This window comes from Rhinichthys klamathensis, unplaced genomic scaffold (genome assembly GCF_029890125.1).
Source record: "Rhinichthys klamathensis goyatoka isolate OS25496 unplaced genomic scaffold, OSU_Roscu_1.1 h1tg000018l_1, whole genome shotgun sequence".
NCBI classification, from domain to species: Eukaryota; Metazoa; Chordata; class Actinopteri; order Cypriniformes; family Leuciscidae; genus Rhinichthys; species Rhinichthys klamathensis.
The window spans coordinates 328427-343150 of record NW_026606569.1 but is presented as its reverse complement, the minus strand read 5'-3'; the positions used below and the strand labels follow the sequence as shown (position 1 = coordinate 343150).

Sequence of the window (14724 nt, the reverse complement as noted above, 5' to 3'; positions counted from 1 at the left end):
GCTATTAAAGTAAAAAATGCATATCACTGTGTAAAAAAAAAAAGTCAGTACCTACCTTCACTGAAACCAGTGTGGGATGGTGCTAAAAAGGGGAACACAACAAGATCTTAGTTTGAACATGTTAAATGACAGTAGAAGGAAGTAAAAATCTTATTTTTACTCTATGGCTCTGCAGATTTGTTTGTACATAATTTGGTTTAAAAGGTAACTAATGGTTAAGGAGTTAAACACAGTCAGTTTTAGAACTTAAATAGTTTATTGTGTAACAGTATTTTGGATACATGGGTAAACCTGTAAGATTTGAATGCCGTGCTAGTGAACTGACACAGTATATACTTACAACTAAAGACTTCTGCCTCTCCTTGCCTAAATTGTGGGGTGCGATTCCTTGCTGTAAAGGATAATTAGTGGGAAAGGCCAAAGTTTAGCAGTAGCTTTTAGCACATGTTATATGGGTAAAATATGGGTATGGGTTAAATGGGAAGAAAAAGTTATATTGTAAATTTACGGGTTACTGATGTCCGTTTCACAGGTGTTGATGTCCTCCTTTGGTTACTGCGGATTTGTTTTTGGCGCCCTGATGGCATCAAAACAGGCCAAAAATATAGTGTCACCCCTGAATTTGGCTAACATTGGATATTAACACAAAACACAAAGATATAAACATATTTTAAGCTAAAAAACATTATAGTCCAGTCATTTTAAGCCAAATTGGAGGTCAACCTAGGACAAATTGCAACTGAAGCAAACTCAACTGATTTCATATCCTCAATATGTCACACCTGTCAACACTCCCGTTTTTCTCCCTTTTTTTTGCCCTATCTCCAGGACCCCTCCCGATTTGTTATTTCTCCCGGGAAACTCCCGTAATTTGCATGGTCCAAACTCCTTTATGAATAATAGGATCAATATGTTTGTCTAATGTTGACCAGTTGCCAGATCTTGTATTAAATGCATTATATTTACACAATACACACACCATATACAATTTCAACCCAGCAACCTATAACCCAGTTGCGCAGTCGCGGAAAGCTTAACCCGAAAGCGAGCACCACCACCCCTTTTTTTTTTCTCCTTACCTAGGACATATTGAGGATACAAAATCAGTTAGGTTTGCTTCTGTTGCAATTTGTCCTACTTTTTTCATAAAATGACTGGACTATTACATGTCCTGTGTTTTCAAATACTCACAATTCATAGTGTCTGCCTCCTCTCTGGCTAGTGGTTGGGAGTAATTCCCTCCTCTGCTGGTAGCTGAACAGAAAAAAAATTGGGAAAAATTGGAGAGGTCAGTGTTGAGGAGCTTTGAGGCAAGTTTAGGTCTAACTGATATCAAATTGATGTTATATTTGTTTGCGGTGGCCATAGATATATACATTAGATGTCGCCTTGGGGTTCTAAGCATGCGTCAAAACCGCCGCCATCTTGGAACAGGGGTCTTGTCATAGGAAGTAGCTAGGTAACGCTGCTATCTCCGCCTGTACTTCGAATTCATGGATTTTCTGACTTTTGTGCTGCGTATGGATGTTCACACGAACGAAATCTGAACTAGGAAGAATGTTTAAAAAAAAAAAAATAATAATAATAATAATAATTTTCTCTGGACTCCATGATAAATACATGTCTGACCATTGGAACGAACCAAAAAACTAGACAATCGCATTCATGGCAATTTATGGTGATTTTATTTCCGTTAGACCTTTGCCTACATTGACGTTTATGCATTAAAGAGGGGCTCCCCTGTTCCATGATGGCGGCTCTATTGACGCATTCGTTCCAATGAACTGCCTTAGCCAAGGCGACATCTAGTGTATATATCTATGTGCGGTGGCAAGCATATCTACTCTGTAACTCGTATGCCCTGTGTTTTCAAATACTCACAATTCATAGTGTCTGCCTCCTCTCTGGCTAGTGGTTGGGAGTAATTCCCTCCTCTGCTGGTACCTGAACAGGAAAAAATTGGGAGAAATTGGAGAGGTCAGTGTTGAGGAGCTTTGAGGCAAGTTTAGGTCTAACTGATATCAAATTGATGTTTTATTTGTCTGCAGTGGCAAGCATATCTACTCTGTAACTCGTATGCCCTGTGTTTTCAAATACTGTGTATTTGAAAACACTGTGTAAAGTGTATTTCCAGAACTGATGATAGTATTCCTTAAATTAATCCACAAAAAAACAAATGTGTTAGTTCTGTCAAACGCTTAAAATATTTAATCGCGAATAATGTCATAGTTAACTCGCGATTAATCGCACATTTTTATCTATTCTAAATGTCTCTTGATTTCTTTTTGTCCCATTATTTTTTCTCATTTTAATGCTCTTATCAACCTGAAAAAGTGGATCGGCTTGCTTTGTGCAAATATTTTTTATTGAAAACAACATTGGCATATACTGTGTTCAATTTCACACTAACATTCTCACTTGGAGCAAATAATCTCTCAAAGTAACACTGTCCATCAATAAAAGGGTGAAAGAAATACTGACGAGGTCCTGATATTGATGAGGGTGCGGAGAATTCGCATCAGCTTTGTGTGTGTGTGTGTGTGTGTGTGTGTGTGTGTGCTTGGCCATCATCAAGTGGTGTTTCAGACTGGACGTGCTGCGATGATGATAGCTCAGTTCACAACGACAAAACACACAGATCACTTTGGTCTCATCAATGGGACCATTTGGCAACTTTTTAAAAGTAAACTTTACATTCAGAATCTTATTGGCATCCATTTCGGCGTCTCGCGCTCGTCATCCACTCAAAACTTAACGTTAATCTACTATTTGGCCGGCTCGCAAGCCTAAACAAGTGTGTGTGGCGTTACTGTTGTTTTGTTTCCGGTCTAGCTAGATCCGCTTGCGCTTTGGTCGACGAAGCAACAAAACGCATGCCGCGTCCTGTTGCAAAAGCATGTGAAAAAAACTACAAGGTTTGCTAGGCCAAAAAGACTGCTAAACTCGCGATAAAAAAAATTAACGCCGTTAATAACGCGTTTAACTGACAGCCCTAGTGTTAATTAAACAAATTAATAGAACTATAACTGTTGCACAAATTGGCCAATCTTACATTTCCTGATGGGGTTGATTTGCACTTCTGGCGCTGCTGGAAGTGGAAAGTTTGCCTCATCCTCAGTTTCACTATCATCGAAAAAACGTGCCCTTTTACTGATGAAAAAACAAAAAAAAAACAGATTATTCAATTTATTCTCCTCATTCAGCAGCCATACTCTGCTCTGTATGTCCTGTATTTACATGTGTCTTTTTCTTCTCACGGGGGGCGAGTCCACATCTGTAAGGTCTGTGTTTATTTCTGCCTCTGGTAGTTTTTGGCGAGCTTCTTCATATGTTTCTGAATAGATAAACAACAAAGTTTCTGTGAAGCAAACTAAAAAATACATTAAATAGAGAATAAATTAATAAATGAGAAAAGAATCTTAGGGCCAAATTTACTAAATAGGCTCAATCTCCTTTTTGGGGGAGGTAAATAATGGTGCAAATACCAATAAATTGACTAGCATCAACCTTAGTAAATCGCCTTGCATGATTCATTTAAATTAATCTGAATGATTCTGCATGAGTCTGAAAGGGAACTCTTACAAACGCTTATGCAACAATGTCAGCTGCAAAAATAACTGTTCACGCCTTTTTAGTGTCTTTAATAAATCCTGAGACCAAAAGAGGGTAATGCTGGTGCAACCTGTTAGTAAATCTGACCCATGGAAGCTATGGATATATGTACCTCTAGTAAAAATAATCCGGATTTTGAAGGGAGTCCAAGATGGTCCTGGCTTTACCATTGATTTTATGGCTTTAACTCTATCTTCATATTTGTATGGAGGCCACATACAAATATTGTCCCTTACCCAATTTTGGGGGACAACCTCGACTTCATTTGTTGTTTCAAAGATTACGATATGATACATTGTCTGAAAAAAAAAGAGTTTTACACTTAATTTAGATTAATAAAAAAAATAAAAAATCTAATTCATATAAATGCCACTTACAAAGCATGTGTTTAGACTTCTTGTAATGTAGAACTATTTAAATGAGCTACACAATCGGAATAATAAGTAAAGGAAACAATCACTATAATTATCACTATAATAAGTAGTAGGAAACAATCACTATGATTTACTATAAAATAATGGCAGTAATGTTATTAATCATGACAAAAAATGCATCATAGTATTTAATATACTAAATACAGCACCAAAAAAAAAATCACACAGCAAAACTTACCTCATAAATGCTTCCTCATTCAAACGCAAGAACTAAAATAAAATCCTTGTTTTATTATTATGCTATAAGCCGATAACCAGTAGCGCATGCGTGTACCGTGCACTGTGCATACCACGAGAGATTATAAATCATATGTTTGTTATTTGTGATAAGCAATAATGAGAATCAATAAAAGTGCGCGTTTGTGTTATAAAGTCAAATGTGCATAGGTGGGGGATGGGTAAAAAGAAATCTGGCGGGAATATAATATGGTGGGATCCACTCAGTGTAAGAGACTGATCGATGCATGACAGTGTTTACACATGAAGATGCCACTTAAATACATCACCAGCATCACTACAGTGTGTTATGAATTCCTTAAAAATGTAATATTGCAGGGGGGGAACCACTTTTTCTGGGCCAGCAGGTAAAACGGTTCCCCCTGTGTGTTCAGTGTAAGAGACTGATCGATGGATGACAGTGTTTACACATGAAGATGCCACTTAAATACATCACCAGCATCACTACAGTGTGTTATGAATTCCTTAAAAATGTAATATTGCAGGGGGGGAACCACTTTTTCTGGGCCAGCAGGTAAAACGGTTCCCCCTGTGTGTTCAGTGTAAGAGACTGATCGATGGATGACAGTGTTTACACATGAAGATGCCACTTAAATACATCACCAGCATCACTACAGTGTGTTATAAATACTGAAAATGTACTATACAGAACCACTTTTTCTGGGCCTTCAAGTAGACGAATATCATAAAATAACGTAAATGAGAATAACAACACAGATTACTTATTTGTGCAGTGCAATATAGTTTATTTATGTCTACAGCAAACCGACACACACGCAGTAATAAAAATAATAATAAAAAGAACGTATAACTAGAATTAGCAAGTGTAACGTTATCTACATCCGATTGAGCCATAAACATCTGAAAATATACATTCTATGCTTTAAAACCTGTATGCAATTGCAGATTATCTAACAAACAGAGTAAAATGTACATTACTGTGATGGAGAATAAGTAAAAACACCGCGATGCACAATTGCACAATATGGCTAGGAGCTTGCGCGGAATAATGACGTGAGATCATGATTTTCGTCTTGCTGTTGCGCATGCGCGCTGAAGGGGAAACAGGGGAACAGAATTTTCCGGAACACCGGCCTTTATTTACCCAAACCTGTCGCCACACCAGGCGTGTAAAAGAGACATACGGTAAAAAAAATATATTTTTTCTGGCCAAAATATATTTTAAATATATGTTGTAACTGTGAAATTAAAAAAAAAATTTTTTTGAAATCTAAAATATATTTATTTTCATCCTTCATTTACCAAAATATATTTCAAAATGTATTTCAGGGTCAAGAAAATACATTTCCAACCTTACAGTAGAATGTGGATGGATAGCAAAAGTATCCATTATATCCGGGCATGTCACTATGCTCTGTCTTGTCTGCACCTGTTCTTGTTCTATCCCTGATTAGTTAACCTTCATCCACCTGTGTCTAGTTAGTTCCCTCGTTTACCTGTATATATATTCTCTCGTTTACCTGTGTATATAGTACCCTGTGTATATATTCTCCCGTTCAGTTCTCTCCCGGGTCGGTTATTGTTTTTGTGAACGTGATGTTTCTGTTAACACGCTGTTACATTAAATCTTATCGTCTGAATAAGTGTTTCATCTGCCAAGCCGTGACAGTATTAAAATCATCAGTAGCCTATAAACAGAGCAAAAACAATGCACAATATAAAACACTGCTTTGAAATGTACATTTGACTTCTTGCCATTAAATATTCAATTAATTACGTGTTTTTTAATGATAATGACATGTAAGTGTTATTTAAACATAAGCATAACAAAATAAACTGAAAAAGTTACAATTATTTACATAAATTGTTTTTAAATCATTTTTAATATTTATAAAAATGTAATCAACTTTTGAGCTTTTCAGTGTGAATGATCAGACATTTGCTTGATAGCTTAAGCAGGAATAGCGGTAAGATGTCTGTGTTATATCAACATAAGCATTACAAAATAAACTGAAAAAGCTACAATTATTTACATAAATTGTTTTTAAATCATTTTTAATATTTATAAAAATGTAATCAACTTTTGAGCTTTTCAGTGTGAATGATCAGACATTTGCTTGATAGCTTAAGCAGGAATAGCGGTAAGATGTCTGTGTTATATCAACATAAGCATTACAAAATAAACTGAAAAAGCTACAATTATTTACATAAATTGTTTTTAAATCATTTTGCAAAATATACCACATAGCATAATATTTTGCATTGCTTTAGTAATGTACACATAGCTTTTTGCCATTAATTCATCGTCAAATTTTAAAAGATAAATATACACTTATTACATTATAAAAAACATTGTACACTGACACTAAAGATCAAATTGAATAAAACAACTTAGGCCACTCTTCTTAGCTTCATTTGACGTCTCATTTAAGGAATTCAGACTGATTCATATTTCTAAAAATGTAATCAACTTTGAGTTTTTCAGTGTGAATGATCAGACATTTGCATTTGATAGCTGAAGCAGGAATAGCTGTAAGATGTCCAAGATTTTTTGACACTGGTTCAAAGTAACTTGGATTTGAGGCACAGAGACTATGCTTTGCTTGTTCATAGAATCTGCCAATGGCATAACACCTCTCCTCATTTTCACTTTGACAAATCAAGAATCTTTCAATTCTAAAAAAGTTTTGATCTTCGTCATTCAACACAACAGTGAATGAATTGCGTTTAGATACACGGCTGTAATCTTCTGAGTGAACCACCTCGTCATTTGTAATGATTCGTTGAAAGTACTTTACCCTGCCTTTTTGTACCCCATAACGACTCAGTGCCATATAGTCATCTCTCCTAAGTAATCGCACTTTAGGACGACCGAGTGCAGTGACATCATGTGTGCGAGTTACATGTTTCAACCGTTTTGGTCTTGTCAGAGTTTCAAAGATCTCCTTGCATTCATTTGAGGCATCTTTTAGGATAGTCTGACCATAAAAAGGTAAAGCCTTTTGTAACCAAAAAGTTTTGACAATCTGCAGTGCAACCCCTTGAGTGCTTTTGATCATGTCGAGTAGTTTAGCATTATAAGACTCAAATACAAAGGCAGAGTGAGCCCACAAAGGCCCCCAGTTAACTACACTTCTTGGTAAATGGAGGCAAAGATGGACATTATAAGACATATTGGCTTCCCCATAGTATACCTCCATGTCTTTCACAAAATCTGTTAGAAGTGCCTCAGACTCCGTAATCTGGTCTCTGATTATATTTTCACCCAACAGAAGTGATACACCCTTAACTAGTTTTGACCAGTGATTCAGTAGTGGTTCTGGCAAGACACCTTTTAGTACAGGTAAGCTATAATAAAAGAGCCACATGTACCACTCGTGGGCTTTCCAGAATTTCCTCAATGTGACTGATCTTGGCACACGAGGTACATTACATGGTGGTTTAATCTTTAAAAGCAACTCGTCTATCACTTTTGTAGACCTACCTATATACCAGTGTTTTTCATGGTTTTCACTGTTTAACCACAGCCCTGTTACAGTTCGTGCAACACCCAGAAGTACTGAATGCATGTAGTCTGGCACAGACCCTTCAATTACATCAAAACTGGGAAGCCGACACAATGCACTTGGTCCTTTGACACCCATAACAGGCTGTCCTGACTCTAACGCAGCTTCTACAAATTCATGTCTGTTCCTGATTGCGAAGCTGGAGGTCTTTCTGAAAAGGATATGCACGAGTAGATCCTCTGCCCTTTTCAACCCATTTTCCTTTGTGAAGGCAATAGGACCAGCCATATTCACCATTAAACTGTTTGACATTCTGTATTAGAGGTCTGGCAACTGAGTCACTCATCAGAACTAGAGGGATTACTTTTGTAGTGATAGAAACACCTTTGTCCTATTCCCATGTGAAACCGTTGTCCTCTAGTTTTACACATTCCTCTACAAAAGGATTTAAGAATGTTCTCATATTAGGCTTCTCATCCCCAAACCACAGTCCACAAAAGAGTACATTATCCGGTCTCATTTTCAACGGCAACTCATTAATGGTGCATAAAAGGGGCCAAATACTACAAGGGGACTTTTTAAAAACTGGCACACCATCACAGCTAAATGTCAAGGTAAGGGTTTGAAGGGGCGTATCTGAACCACTTAAAGCTTTCTGATACAAAAAACCATCACAAATATCACTGACAGATGTTGATGTTTCTGTTTGCCTTTGTACCAATTCGTCTGTAATTCCTGGAATTTTCAAAAGATGTTTTATTTGATCTTCCAAGGAGAGGTATATGAAAAAATTATTGGTGAACCTGCTGGCTTTGTCATAAGTAATGTTGCATTGAACACAATGAACATGGTCCAGTTCAGCTGACATTATTTTATTGCACTGGTCACACACATAACAGATTTTCATAATGTCTTTGGTATAATCGAAAGCTTTGTAAAATGAATATTTTGTCCTGCATACCGAATCATTACCACCAACAACATTTAGAATTTTCATGACATCCTCAAGACAGTCATTGGTCAAATTGTGTTTAAGCTTAAGTGCCAAAAGAAGTAGTTGGGTTTGCTCTTTAGTTTGACCTGAATCCACTGGATCCTCTATCTGAACAGGACTGGAAGTGCACTCTTCTTCAGGAGTAGTTAGCTGGATGTCTTCTGGGATGGTGTCTGGGAACGGCTAAAAAAAAAGAAGAGAGAATTATGGGTCCTGTTAACATCACATTAATACTCTTCGAAGAGATGTAGCCTGGAGTTTAAGTTTAAGTTTCAGATCGGTCCTTTCCCAATCCACATTTATACTCTTCTGCCCTGTAATTTCCTGTCTTCTCTCCATTATCCTTTCTGCAATAAATAAAAAGTGGCAATTTTTTTTTCTTAGTAAAAACTTTCTTTTTTACTGCTCAGCATCACATCTTTTTAGAATTATTCACAATCAAGGGAGTGTATTGTTTTGTGTATTTTGACACAAACCTTGAAAACAGACAAATAAGATAGTATTTGTTACTTGCTATAAAGGAGCAATTAATTAAAAAGGATAGTGAAAGTTCTGTAATCCTTTACTCACCCTCAAGTTGTTCTAAACCTGTAAGATTTTCTTTCCTGTTGAACACAAAAGAAGCTATTTTGAAGAATGCAGGTAACCAAACAGTAGATGGACCCCATTGACTTCCATAGTATAAAACAAAAATGCTGTGTAAGTCAACAGAGAACAGAAACTGTTTGGTTACTGACATTCTTCAAAATAGCTTATTTTGTGTTCAACAGAACAAAGAAACTACACGTTTGGAACAACAGTACATTTGCATTTTTGGGTGAACCATACCTTTAATTAATTAAAGGGATGTATCAAATGTAAACTGTGCAAATTACCAGAACCATACCTTATGACATTCATTGATAACATTCTCAAGGTCTTCTGCTGCCTTCATTCTGAAAAATAAAAATATGTATACAGTAAATAAATTTAAAAAAGTGATTAATACATTTCACACCATACACCTATATTATACTGAATCAAGAATATGCAGAGAAATCGGACATTCTCGCGCTATAAGTCACGAAAGTGCGAACTCGTAGGAAGACCACGAGTGCTTAGGGTACATTTAGGACAGGGCCTAAATCCCCTGATCAAAAGAGCCAACTTCGAGTGATTAATTTGGGAGCCGTTCGCACCATAGGCAGAAACAAAAGTACACCCGCCAGAACGGCTGATTGGGGAAATTTAAGGGCATTTGGTTTGGTTGCAGTTAATCGACCTAGCAGTGGGAGATACTGTTTTCAACACACCTTTTTTTTTGTGCCCATCTTCGTATGGTTCTTGGAGGAATTTCCTCTTCAGCATCAGTAAGATAACGTTTATACGAAATCCTTTGTCGAGGCTCGCTCATTGTGTCTGTGTACGTCACAGCAAATCATATGTGACCTACTGATGAAATTAAGATGACAAAATAAAGAACAACATTGAGGATTAATCATACAATCCAAAGGGTTAACGTTAAACATTTGTAATAAAGTTAGAATGTTATTTATTGTGACATCTATGCTTACCAAATAGTTTTCCAGGGAAGTAAAAAAATGGATCGTCTGGAATCCGTCCGTCAATGCGCTTACTGTCTGCGCGTGCGCAATGCATACGCAGCGCAATGCCTTAGTGATGTTATAATAAAACTGCATAATTAGATTTTAAAGGTAAAAAACAACATTTAAAAGAATCCTAAAACATTTTTATGTAAGTGCAAATACAAAAAAATTCAACAATTTAGATAATTTAAAAAAGCAGCTTTATGACGTCATTAAAAAAAACCGTTGCCAGCCTGAGGCGCGAATAATATGACCGTGTCACCGCTGCACCCGAAAATTGGAGACGGTAAGAAACGAGCCGATTATGTTTGCGTTAATTAAGTGGGTGGAGGATGGAAAATTCTCTATTCTGCCTACTGAACAAATAAGAGGATTTGATGAGGATGAATACTCAGCGGGTATGGAAGAAAGGGAAGTTTACTTGGTGGAGTGGCGCCAAGGCGTCAAAGAGCCGAAAGGTGGGTGGGCGGTTTATGAGGCCTCCATCGTCAAGATAGCAGGTAAAGTTTCCTATTTTTATTATCCTATACTCTTATATCATGCTTTATTATTCTGGATACGCTTAACAAGACGTCAGTAAATTATTCAATTTGTTTTTTTTATGTAATTAACATCATCAGGACCGTGTGACGTGCTACAATCATTAACGTTAGCCTTTATCTCAGCATTATTCTATCTCCTCAGAAAGGGAGAGAACGTTGCAAATACAGCTCAAGGAGCTTGAAGAACAGCTACCCAAGCCAGTCATTCTCAAGAGAAAGACTAGACCCACAATAGCCGCGTTTCCACTGTCGGGCCAGTGCTAGGCCAGGGCTTTAAACGGGCCGTTCCGGGCTAATAGACTCGGGCCAGTAGCACCGGGCCTGCGTTTCCACTGTCGGGCCAGAAGCTCCACAGCGCGTCACTAAAACACGCCCGCAACACGCCTCTCTGGAACAACGTCACACTAACCCATCATTTCACCAACAAATGGAAGTTTTATCAGAAAACTAATCAGAAAGAAATCACTGGAAACAGCGTGCATCGCAAAACAAACATGATAAAAGCGGCCGTTCGCTGGCATTTTTGTTGTTTACTTGAAATTTTAAAACCCAAGCATCGATGTTTTACCACAGGTTTACAATAAAAAAGTGATACATTGATCATAATGAATTAATGTATGTCAAAATTCCACATTAGTCACACAGAAATAATAATTACCGTTAGGTCTATTTCACAAAAGAAAGAGGACACACTTACATTATTCAGTCGAGGCTGTTTCTGTTTATTTGGTAGTTACAGGACATATATCACATTTAGAAAGAATGATAATTTCTACAAATAATGTTATATGCCACCAAAAATACGACCTGGGGAGCGTTAGCACAGTCTCGACTCCCAGTAGCTACAGATATATTTTCAGTCAGAGAAACAGGAAGCTCCCGAAAAAAAGTAGATTGTCCGGTATAAAGAGACTACTATGTAGGCTACTGAATAAAACAGAATAAAAACATGATTGTGATAGCCTTTATGATTGGTCTGACTTCTTCAAGCGTTCACCATGTTTTTTTACTATGCGTATTCAAGCGTTTACTATGGTATACCATAGTAAACGCGGTTAGCGCGCATAGTCTTTTGCATCGCGTATAAATATGTCTACCTTATACGGTGATCAGAATCCACATCGGATCACAAACAGAAGGCATTAAAACATGAAAGTGAGTTAAATTATTTTAAAAGTCTTTAATGCTGACAGAATCCATCGGCGCTGTCTCTCGACTCAGGTAATCCCCGCCTCTGTTCGTAACCACTCCTCTAGCCCGAGCTGGCCCGCTTTGGCCCAAGGTATTCGACGGGCCAGAAATCCTGGCCGTTGGCCCCGAGTAAGCCCCGATCAAGCCCCGGAAGTGACAGTGGAAACGCGACTGGCCCTGGCACGCACTAGCACGGCCCGGCCCTGGCCCGGCAGTGGAAACGCGGCTAATGAAACTCCTAGAGGCCGCACAGGTGAGAGAGGAACCAGCAGCTAAGAAAAAGGTGAGTGTTTGCTAGAACTGTATGTGTATATATATATAACATAATTATAAATACATATAAATGTACTTGTTTACAGTCAATTATGTATTTTTAATGGACAGCTCACAGACCTACTACCAAATGATCTAAAGGTGTGGAATGAAAAAAAAATTGAACATCTAACTGTTACAGCGTGTGATAAATCAGCTGAGAGAAGAGAACATGAGTCTAAATAAAGAAAATGAGAGGCTGAAAAATGAAATACTTGAAAGTAACGTAGACTAACCATGTTCCGTACACTTTTCACCTTTCACCGCACGCCAATGGCCACTCCTCTGTTGCTGAGAGACATACAAGCTTGTGTGAGTGCTCATTCTCAGGGGAAATTCCTATTGGAGGATCTATTCTTTGATTGATGTCTTTTGGACCAATAGTATTTGAGAAAAGTGGGGTTAAGTCCCTCCTCCGCCTGGGTTTGGATGTTCACAGACGCTAACGGTGTTCCGTACAGGCGGCCAACGGTGTTCCGTACAGAGCGCATTTCAGATTTCAACTGCAAAATTTGACGTTAAAATGATCATTTGTGAGCTGTTTATTTATTTTAAAAGAAGAGGATATTATTGAAATCTATAAGAAAGGTGAGTACATTTTTCTTTTTGTTAAAACTTAAAGGCACACCGCGGAACTTTTGGCCACTAGTGGCGCTCGACCTGTAACTTTCACGTCTAGCGTCCCTAGAGGCCACAAGCTCCGCAGCAGTGTCGCAAAAGTCAACAAACAGTCAACCGGTCAGCCCATAGACAGTGGGTCAGCCTCCCGTGTCTTTAGATTGTGTTTGTGTGTGCTTGCAGTGTTTGAGGCGGGCAGCCTGGCCGCGCTCGATTCCCTTATAGCAGTCTGCTGAGAGAGAGCGAGCGGGGCGAGCCCCGTGGGGCTTAGTGCTAACATGTCTGTGAGTGAATGTGGGCGCGGGATGGCGGGCCGGGCACATTTACTGCACTAAAAACACCGTCGGCCTGAGCTGACTGTAACTTATGTGTGTTGGTTTCGTTTTACAGAAACCGTGGGACATGTTGTGTGTAGTGTTTGTGGGCACTGAGTCGTGGGCACGTTCACTACATTTAATGTACATTTGACATGAGTCGACTTTATTTGTGCCAGCCCTGCACTGTGGCGGGCTGTGTTTGTGTGTAGAAATGAACAATGGGCTGTGGGCATTTTATTACACCCCTCCTCCTCATAACACCATCGGCTGTGGCCGGAATACCAGAAAATACTACACTACTTATAGGATTTATCTGGGTCACCTTGGAAACGGCATTTGTGTGCAGGCAAGCGTCAGCATCGGTCGGGCACCCCTCCTCCTCCTCCTGTAGCTCACGCCAGCGAGCGAACGCTGGACCAATGGTGATCCTCGTCCTGGCTTTTCATTTGTCACTATGCCTTTTTCTTTTCTTTTTAGTGTCCTCTGACAAAACCTTTGCCTTCTTCATTGTAGCTGTTGGTTCGGCCATGACGAAAACATACAGACGGCAATCAAACCATAGACAGTATCAAACGCGAGTTGAGCACTCACGTCAGAATCTGAGGAAGTTGTGGGTGGTGGGGGAAGTGACGTATGCCGTAAAGCGGTTGAATTTTGTAGTTCTTTTTGTGCTCGGGTTCCTACCCGAAACCCGAAGTTACATAGTGCTAGGAAAAGCGATACAGACACCTTCAGGCTACGGCAGACGTGTCATTCAACCTATTGTAAGTCGATGTACCATCTCAATGGGTTTTGGTAATATATTATAAAGGTTGAAAAGTTCCACAGTGTGCCTTTAAGTTAATTTGCCTACTGCCTAATAAGCTAGATCACCACGCGATGGTTAGTCATGATTTATGGCACGTGAATTAAGCCTGAACCATGTGAAACGTTATAAAACAACTTGATCATATATTTCTGAAGAACAAGAAGGAGGGTAAACAATTTGCATTTGTTTAAAACGTTTAATAACTGAAAGTAACCAATTAATGGGCAACCGTGAACTGATAAAATGATAAGGATATTGTGTGTGTGTGTGAGTGTTGTAACGTGTGTGTGTGTGTGTGTGTGTGTGTGTGTGTGTGTGCACCATTTAAATTAAACACTAAAACTGATTGTAAAATTAGAAATTGTCAGTAAATCAGCAGTAGGATGTGTTAATTGTGTGTGTGTGTGTGTGTGTGTGTGTGCACTACTTAAAACTATTTACATTATGTGTGTGTGTGTTAGGTTATGTGGACAAACAACATTTATGGCAAAGCCACTCAGCATCTGTCACTTCCTCCACCTCAGCGCACTCAATGTGGAACCAGAGACGACAAAGGTCACACTGCACCCATTCATCAATGGCCCCATCTCCTGACCCAGGTGGACC

At 38.6% G+C, this 14724-nt stretch overlaps 2 long non-coding RNA genes across 2 annotated transcripts; both read right to left on the bottom strand.

Moving 5' to 3' along the window:
- Positions 1–340: 340 nt before the first annotated feature.
- LOC130069918 (uncharacterized) lies at positions 341–1239 on the bottom strand. The gene is made up of 3 exons (XR_008803815.1): positions 1192–1239; positions 509–577; positions 341–391 (listed from the first exon to the last, which is right to left on the bottom strand). It is a non-coding gene; the product is annotated as an uncharacterized LOC130069918 (long non-coding RNA).
- Positions 1240–3056: 1817 nt separating this feature from the next.
- LOC130069912 (uncharacterized) lies at positions 3057–3825 on the bottom strand. The gene is made up of 3 exons (XR_008803814.1): positions 3725–3825; positions 3238–3334; positions 3057–3150 (listed from the first exon to the last, which is right to left on the bottom strand). It is a non-coding gene; the product is annotated as an uncharacterized LOC130069912 (long non-coding RNA).
- Positions 3826–14724: the final 10899 nt, after the last annotated feature.